General features: G+C 36.6%; 2 non-coding genes across 2 annotated transcripts; both read right to left on the bottom strand.

The window, feature by feature from the left end:
- Positions 1-1,473: 1,473 nt before the first annotated feature.
- Trnaw-cca lies at positions 1,474-1,545 on the bottom strand. The gene has a single exon. It is a non-coding gene; the product is annotated as a tRNA-Trp (tRNA).
- A 3,312-nt stretch (positions 1,546-4,857) lies between these two features.
- Trnaw-cca lies at positions 4,858-4,929 on the bottom strand. The gene has a single exon. It is a non-coding gene; the product is annotated as a tRNA-Trp (tRNA).
- Positions 4,930-9,925: the final 4,996 nt, after the last annotated feature.

Genomic DNA, 9,925 nt, shown 5'->3' with positions numbered 1-9,925 from the left:
GGAGTGGATAAATGGACTTCATTTCAATTGCTGAATTATGTAGGTGTGTTGAAATTTGAAATCAGGGCTGACTGCTGATTTTAGACCAGGGGTACCCTTGCTTTGGTTGGTTGGCTGGCTGGCTGGTTGGTTGGCTGGTTCACTAGTAACGAAAAAGAAGACCATTTGGCTGCCTTTAGACTTTACATCGTGTGATTCTCTTTAAATTATTCGAATTTTTAAAAAGACAATGGAAAATAAAATGAAATTTTACCGACACAGAATTGGAAAAAAAGCAAGTATAAAATATAATATGTAATTCCTACCTACATTTTTCTAGAAAGTAAAAATAAAATGGAATAAAAAAAAAAGTCTGACTAACGAGTCAGCTGGAATTGTATTTCAATCATCGAGAAATCAAGTATGAAACGGAAATGAAATTAAGTAAACTTTAATCGAGACAGAGAGAGGGAGAGAGAGAGGAGAGAGGAGAGAGAGAGAGAGAGGGGAGAGAGAGAGAGAACGGAATAGATGAACGAGAAAGAGGAAAAATTGGAAGAGAGAGGAGATATAGAAAACGATTTAGAGAAAGAGAGGAAGAGAAGGAGAGAGAGAGGAAAAGGGGGATGAGAGAGAAAGAGGAAGAGAAAAGAGGGAGAGGAAGAATAAGGGAAAGAGAAACTTTTGCACTCGGGTATTTTTGTCTATTTTTAGCTACATAAGAAGGGATACCTAGGTAGAGTATAAACAGATAATAGAGACAAAGAAGAGAAAGAGAAAGAAGAGAAGTTTCTATTCATAAGTTCATTTTATCATCATTTCCTTTTTCTCCTTCTTCTTCCTTTCTTTCTTTCTTCTTCTTCAAGTTCTTCTTCTTCCTCCTCCTAAAATTGACTTAAAAGAAGCAAGGAAGGTAGCTTATGACTGTTATGAGAAAGAAATAAACACGAGTTCAAAAAGTAGGTATGTGGGGCATTTTCCACATTTCTCCATATTCCTTTTCTCTGGAAGACAATTCCTTCCCTTTGAAACATCCCTTTCATGACGATAGTTTCACACCATTATTAATTATTACATTCTTTCCAGCTGCAGTCAGCAAGAGGCTTTCAATTGGTGGCAAGGACTTGAATAGGTCTGAGAGAAATTGACAAATCTGCCATTAAAAAAAGAAAATCTGCCATTCTTGGCACCTTATTTCTTGAAGGGAAAGGAGGGGGTTAGGATGGTTGCCCTTTCAATCCAACTAGATTTCAGGATGGGGGAAAATCCACTGAATAGAAAAACCAAGTGAGCTAAAGTGTCTACCTAGGCCGACGAAAAATAAAAAAAAAAAACTCAAAGGGCTCATAAAAAATAAAAAAACTTGCGCTTAGCACACACTTAATAGTGAGTCTGAGCAGAAATAAAACAATTTTATTAAATAAAAAATAAAAAAAAACAACAACAATAATAATAAACAAAAATACCCAACAGATGTTCTCACCAGAAAAGATTTGACCCTGACGTGATTTGAACACGCAACCTTCTGATCTGGAGTCAGACGCGCTACCGTTGCGCCACAGAGTCACTTGATATGATCGGACAGAAATAGTCTCATTTAATGAGTCAAGCCTACCTGTATAGGGCTTATTAATGTATGTTTTATGATAAAACAACATTACATACATTAATAATGGAATACCTACATTAGTTTACATACTACCTACCTATGTACTTGAAGGTACGCATGCATGGACATAGGTATATCTATGTAGGTACTAGGTACCTATCTACTTGTATGTAGGTAGATATTAATGTGTTGTGAATGAAGTAGGTATTATCAGGCCGAGTGGGAATCACATCAAGTTTAAGCACCGAAGGTCCCCGGTTCGATTCCCGGCAGTGCAAACATTTAAATTTGACATTTTAGTGGATAGACCTACCTATGACTTTTTTTGTGGTGCCATATGTTATGTTTGGTGGAGATGTCAAATTTCACTTCTGGTGGAGATGCCAAATTTCGTTAATTTCATTTTTGGTGGGGATGTCAAATTTTATCTTTTGATTTGTTCTTTTCTTACCTTTATAAACATTCCAATCAACCGTAACAGTCAAAGGTCCAAATGATAGAACACTCAACAGGGCTCACAAAACACTACCAAATCCAGTAGGTAAAATTAATCAAATATTCACTCAATGATTTATGATATGACACACACAAATTCACTCAATGAAAAAAGCACTCAAAACAGTCAAAACCCCTTCAAAATAAAATTGATTATCGTAAAAATACTACGTATACACTACACAATCAAATTTAAAAAGATTTTCAATTAATTTAATTACCTAGGTATGATATTAGGTAGGTTCTTATTTTAGATGTTTAATAAAACCACGGATCTATGTCTTATCGACACCGAAATAACGTTAGAGGTAGGTTCCTAACAAAATTGGAAACGAAAAGAAAAGGTTTAAAGACAATGCGATTTAGGTGAGTTTTAGAACCGATTTTGTTCGATTTTGTATTTTCCAAAAATTTCATAAACCCCGAAATGGAATTGTGTGATCAACACGTGAATCTATTTTGTGTGTTAGAGAAGACGATTTGAAAAAAGACGGTAAAAATTTAAAAAAACAAGCACGAAATCTAAAATCGTGTGGTAAACCTAAGGGGTAGGAAATGCGAGAAAACTCGTGAAATAAATCAAAAACCTTTGGAAAATTTGACTTTTCACAGAGACAACTGTTAGAGATCAAAATTCTAGAGATGTTCGCAAGTGAAAAACACAATTTTTTTTCCGAAACGAGACACAAATAAAAAAATCCTCGCGAAATAAGATGTCAAATTTCACTTCTGGTGGAGATGTCAAATTTCACTTCTGGTGGAGATGTCAAATTTCACTTCTGGTGGAGATGTCAAATTTATGGTTGGTGGAGATGTCAAATTTCGTTAATTTTCATTTTTGGTGGGGATGTCAAATTTTATCTTTTGATTTGTTCTTTTCTTACCTTTATAAATATTCCAATCAACCGTAACAGTCAAAGGTCCAGATGATAGAACACTCAACAGGGCTCACAAAACACTACCAATTCCAGTAGGTAAAATCAATCAAAATGGTGAATCACTCAATGAAAAAAGAACACAGAATAGTCAAAAACCCTTCAGAATAAAATTGGTGATCGTAAAAATACTACATTACACAATCAAATTTAAAAAGGTTTTCAATTAATTTAATTACTTAGGTATGATATTAGGTAGGTTCTTATTTTAGACGTTTAATAAAACCACGGATGTATGTCTTTTAAATCGACACCGAAATAACGTAGAGGTAGGTAGGTTCCTAACAAAATTGGAAACGAAAACCAAAAGGTTTAAAGACAATGCGATTTAGGTGAGTTTTAGGTTTTAGAACCGATTTTGTTCAATTTTGTATTTTTCAAAAATTTCATAAACCCCGAAACGGAATTGTGTGATCAACACGTGAATCTATTTTGTGTGTTAGAGAAGACGATTTAAAAAAAGACGGTAAAAATTTAAAAAACAAGCACGAAATCTAAAATCGTTTGGTAAACCTAAGGGTAGGAAATGCGAAAAAACTCGTGAAATAAATCAAAAAACCTTTGGAAAATTTGACTTTTCACAGCGACAACTGTTAGAGATCAAAATGCTAGAGATGTTCGCAAGTAAAAAACACAATTTTTTTCCGAAACGAGACACAAATAAAAAATCCTCGCGAAATAAAAAGACGGTAAAAATTTAAAAAAACAAGCACGAAATCTAAAATCGTTTGGTAAACCTAAGGGTAGGAAATGCGAGAAACCTCGTGAAATAAATCAAAAACCATTGGAAAATTTGACTTCTCACAGAGACAACTGTTAGAGATCAAAATTCTATTAGAGATGTTCGCAAGTAAAAAACACAAATTTTTTTCCGAAACGAGACGCAATAAGAAATCCTCGCGAAATTTAACCCGGTACCCGGAACGAAGCTCTCTCTGCCCACGCGGAAAAAATACTGAAAGCTCAACTCTGAAAAACCAGAAGATCGAGCCTGAATATTGCATGAAGGGCGCAGCGCAAAAGTTTGAACATTTTCGAAACGCGCTAGCGCCCCGCGCGAAAGTTTCGAGAACTAGAGCATATTGTGCTATTGATCTTTGCGCTTTTTACCTTACAGGTGAAATACTCATGTGCACTTTTACCTGGCATTTAATTCGCTTTCCTCATCCCTATGCAGATCTTTTGTGTTCCAATTAACATACGCACTTGATAAGGTGGTGGAGTGGAAGATTAAAGAATTCCGCCGTCCAGGGGGGCTGGGAAACTCACCGGTTGAAGTGTTGGAGAATTCACCGGTTAGGGGTGTTGGGGATTGAAAAAAAAAAGCGCCATGCTGTCTAAGCACCATCGGATTCAACAAGTTTATGCTGATAGACTGCGGATTTTCCCCCCCGCGCACAGGGCAGTGGGTCAGAGATTCAATTCTTGGTCTGGTCGAACTTTTTTTTTTTTTTTGCTAGAATTCATTTTATCCTTTTACCTCTCGAGAAAAACTCTCCGTTCCGGGTTGATCTTATTAAGTTATTCAGGAGAAAGGAGTTTAAGAGGAGAATTTCTCTAAAGAGGTTTTGATAAAGGGAACTGTAACTGCTGAGGTCTTATCGTCCCGAAAGCGGAAAGAGAAGGACAGGATAGGAGAAAGCCAGCCGTTCCGAGAACGGACTTTATCCGTCAGGATAAAATTCGTTCCGGGCGGGAATCGAACCCGCGACCTAGCGCATACATGGCAGCCAGCTAAGTAGGCTGGCTAAAACTGCAAAAACATGAGAATACTCGTATCTCTATGGCCCAGCAAAAAGAGGCCCCATGGTTCAGGGACAAAATAGCCAAAAAATGATTTGACCCTGACGTGATTTGAACACGCAACCTTCTGATCTGGAGTCAGACGCGCTACCGTTGCGCCACAGAGTCACTTGATATGATCGGACAGAAATAGTCTCATTTAATGAGTCAAGCCTACCTGTATAGGGCTTATTAATGTATGTTTTATGATAAAACAACATTACATACATTAATAATGGAATACCTACATTAGTTTACATACTACCTACCTATGTACTTGAAGGTACGCATGCATGGACATAGGTATATCTATGTAGGTACTAGGTACCTATCTACTTGTATGTAGGTAGATATTAATGTGTTGTGAATGAAGTAGGTATTATCAGGCCGAGTGGGAATCACATCAAGTTTAAGCACCGAAGGTCCCCGGTTCGATTCCCGGCAGTGCAAACATTTAAATTTGACATTTTAGTGGATAGACCTACCTATGACTTTTTTTGTGGTGCCATATGTTATGTTTGGTGGAGATGTCAAATTTCACTTCTGGTGGAGATGCCAAATTTCGTTAATTTCATTTTTGGTGGGGATGTCAAATTTTATCTTTTGATTTGTTCTTTTCTTACCTTTATAAACATTCCAATCAACCGTAACAGTCAAAGGTCCAAATGATAGAACACTCAACAGGGCTCACAAAACACTACCAAATCCAGTAGGTAAAATTAATCAAATATTCACTCAATGATTTATGATATGACACACACAAATTCACTCAATGAAAAAAGCACTCAAAACAGTCAAAACCCCTTCAAAATAAAATTGATTATCGTAAAAATACTACGTATACACTACACAATCAAATTTAAAAAGATTTTCAATTAATTTAATTACCTAGGTATGATATTAGGTAGGTTCTTATTTTAGATGTTTAATAAAACCACGGATCTATGTCTTATCGACACCGAAATAACGTTAGAGGTAGGTTCCTAACAAAATTGGAAACGAAAAGAAAAGGTTTAAAGACAATGCGATTTAGGTGAGTTTTAGAACCGATTTTGTTCGATTTTGTATTTTCCAAAAATTTCATAAACCCCGAAATGGAATTGTGTGATCAACACGTGAATCTATTTTGTGTGTTAGAGAAGACGATTTGAAAAAAGACGGTAAAAATTTAAAAAAACAAGCACGAAATCTAAAATCGTGTGGTAAACCTAAGGGGTAGGAAATGCGAGAAAACTCGTGAAATAAATCAAAAACCTTTGGAAAATTTTGACTTTTCACAGAGACAACTGTTAGAGATCAAAATTCTAGAGATGTTCGCAAGTGAAAAACACAATTTTTTTTCCGAAACGAGACACAAATAAAAAAATCCTCGCGAAATAATAACCCGGAACGAAGCTCTGTCTGCCCACGCGGAAAAAATACTGAAAGCTCAACTCTGAAAAACCAGAAGATCGAGCCTGAATATTGCATGAAGGGCGCAGCGCAAAAGTTTGAACATTTCCGAACGCGCTAGCGCCCCGCGCGAAAGTTTCGAGAACTAGAGCATATTGTGGAGAGAAAAAAAAAGAGAGAGAGAGAGAGAGAGAGAGAGAGAGAGAGAGAGAGAAGGGGGAGGGGTGAAATAAAAAAATTTTCAGAGCCAGTTGATATGAAGTGATATGGTTTTCCTATTGTATACAGGGAGTGTCTATTGTTGTCTAAGTGTGATTGATATTTGATTAGACCCATTACAGCGATAATTGTACATACAGGGTGGTTCTTTTATTCCGTGCAGTATAGAAGGTGATTACACTGTGAAACCGGTATGCTTCAAAGGGTTAACTCAGTTTAAAATAATCTATAGTTTTTTTTTCTCGGCCCGTCAGTCCTCTGTATCAGAAAGAATTCTCACATTGAATTTCGCAAAATTTATACATAAAGGACTCGCGTGGTCTGTATCGTAGCATGCTCATCCCGTATAAATGGGTGATAAGAGAGACAATAGGTACTCTCCAGTTTGGGTCTGGGTCTGGGAATCGAACCCAGGACTCGGTGAACATGTGAGTGTTTAAAGCCCCTGTCTGACGCTTGAACAAGCGTGGTAGTCTCATATATAATCACTTCCAACTGTTCCCAAAGAACCATTGAAACACCCTGTATATTCCGCTACCATTATACAGGGGGATCACACACTGTGAAAAATATTGGGATCTTTTTCTTTTTCAATATGCCATTTCTCGATGATTTGTGTTGAGTTCATCTGCTATCAATGATGAATTTTATTGATGATGATAATTATGAGATGCTATTTGATGGCGCACTGTGAAAAATATTGGGATCTTTTTCTTTTTCAATATGCCATTTCTCGATGATTTGTGTTGAGTTCATCTGCTATCAATGATGAATAATTTTATTGATGATGATAATTATGAGATGCTATTTGATGGCGTGACCTTTTCTAAGTCTCCTACTGTGCACTATGGTGATATAAAATTAATATAATGGTGCATTATTGCATTTATTGGTGCATTAAAATTAATATAATGGAGGTGCATTAATGCATTTATTGGTGCATTAGATGCATTTTAATGCATTTAAGTTGCGTAATAGGTACATATTTCTAATGACATTATATCAAGTGCAGTCAGAATCCAGATTTGATTGAGATTTCCAGTTCAGTGGACTTCTATCACCCCATCTTTCTTACTTTTTCTTTCTTCTTCTTTTTGTTCTTCTTCTCCTCCTCCTTCTTCTTCTTCTTTCGAAAATCGCGAAGTACATTATCCACCTTCTTCCTAACAAAATACCTATCGAAAATTCTGTATGTGGTATCAACAAAAATTCCACTACATCTTCTCAAGAAAAAGAATTAAATAAGAAAGCTAGAAAACTGGAGTATGAAAAAGAAATAACCCCAGACATGAAAAATAATTCCACTACATCTTCTCAAGAAAAAGAATTAAATAAGAAAGCTAGAAAACTGGAGTATGAAAAAGAAATAACCCCAGACATGAAAATATCAAAACTGGAAATCTCCCTTCAAAATATTTCAAAACAATTTCGTAGGTACTGCTCTTTTAGATAACCTTTTTCTTAACCCATCTGTTCAATTCTTCCATTCTCGACCTTCTTTTCCCCTAATTCTTCCTCCCTTTCTCTTTATCTTCATTTTCCTCCCTCTCTCTTCTGTTCCTTTCAAGGTATTTCTGCATTTCCCCTTCTTTCCCTTCATTTCTCTCCCTTCTAATGTTCTTCTTTATCTCCTTAATTTCTCGTCTCCCTTCTCCTCTTCTTCCAGTTTCTTTACCTCTCTGTTTTTACTTTTTTCTTCAATTTTTCTCCCTGTCTCCTCCATTTCGACTCTTCTCTCTTCGCTCTCTATTTCCCCTTTCCTTTCTTCTTAATTTCTCTACCTCCCTATTTTTCTCTCTATGCTCGTCTTCTCCTTCTATTTTCTTAATATCAAAAACTACAGTCACGTACTCTTTGCAAAAGATTAAACATAACCTTCCTTTTCTCCTCCTCCTCCTCTTCTTCCTCCTCCTCTTCTTCCTCCTCCTCTTCTTCCTCCTCCTCTTCTTCCTTCTCCTCCCTCATCTCCAGCCTTTATCTTCCTTCCCCAAATACAAATTCATTTTTGAAAAGAAGTTTTACACAAAGTTTTTTCCCCAATTCACGAACAAGAGGGAGGGGGAAAAAATGCAAAAAGCTTTTAGAAGCTTCATCTGCAAGAAGAAAAGTATCCGAAAAGCTTGCTTATTACCCTCTCAATAAGGGGTATTATGTCATATTTTTTTGTCCCCTCTTATTTTAGCCTAGAGGTCTTTAGAAGAGGTAAAAAAAGAGATGATACGTCATATCTTTGTGGGAAAATCTTTTTGTCAAACGTTCTACTGTCCTAAGTTACCCCTACCGCCCCGTCCTTTCTCACCGAGCCGTGCTAAGTTACCCTATCCTACCGTCATATGTATGTATGTAGGTCCCGCAGTCCAAATTTACCCCACCTACCCGTATGGTAATGACGTATGTGTTGAAAATGTGCTAACAAAAGCAGCTCGTATTGTCCAATGAACTTTGGATTTCGAATACGGAGCGACTTCCTTGTAAACACTAGTTCGCGGGTTCGATTCCCCCCACGAGGCAGATTTTATCCTGAACAGAGAAGGTTAGTTCTCGGAAAGGCTGGCTTTCTCCTATGCTGTCTTTCTTCTCACTTCGCTTTCGGACTGATAAGACCTTAGCAGTTACAGTTCCCTCTATCAAACATTTTTTTTTTTTTTTTCAAATCATCTCTAAGATTTCAGCTACAAACTAGAGATGTTGAGATAGTGAAACAAACGAACATCACAAATTTAGTAAGAGACATGTGCTCTACGCACTACAGCTTCACACAAACCCTCACTTGCCCCTATCTCCCTTATCTAAATTGACCAAAGGAGGGGACTTTATACACATGTGAAAGTTTTCACTGCTTTCTAATATCACTCTTTATTGTATCTAATACCCATCTTATGTCTTTATCTCTTCTACCTACTGACCCAATTTTTTTCCTTATCCTGTAGGAAGGAAAGTAATGTATTTTTATTGATATAGATTAAAGATAGACCTTTGCCTATACTTTTCTTACTTCGCCTATTTTTGTTCCTTTGATCTGGCTTTCCTTATCTTTGTTTCATTTTGTGGTCTTTAACTTTTATTGCTTGTCTTATTTTCCTCTTCTTTAAAGTTTATAAAAAATAATTTTTTTTTTTTTTTTTTTTTTTTTTTTTTTTTTTTGCGTTGGTAGGTACCGCTTTCGCGTTCCGTCAAAGCATGGCTAACGTGTTCACATTTTAGACTTAATCCAACCTTTGTCAGGGCAGAAACTGTGAATGAAAAACTGCGAAGAAACCTACCTAGCAAAGAAAAAAAAAGAACCCCTTCAAATAATTCAAGAGATTCGAATTTCTCTTTCAGCCTCGTTCTCTTTCTTGTCTCTCCTCTCCTGGCAAATCTTTTACTTTCTCCACATTGATCCGCTCAGATTTCACACGAACCCCAGGTAAAACCTCCTGAATTTCCCTGTTTCTCTTCCTCTCTTTCTGTCTCTTATTTCTCTCACTTTCTTCTCTCTCTCTCTCTCTCTCTCTCTCTCTCTCTCTCTCTC

Source organism: Diaphorina citri, unplaced genomic scaffold (genome assembly GCF_000475195.1).
Source record: "Diaphorina citri unplaced genomic scaffold, Diaci psyllid genome assembly version 1.1 scaffold1059, whole genome shotgun sequence".
NCBI lineage: Eukaryota > Metazoa > Arthropoda > Insecta > Hemiptera > Psyllidae > Diaphorina > Diaphorina citri.
This window is presented reverse-complemented; position numbering and strand designations above follow the sequence as displayed.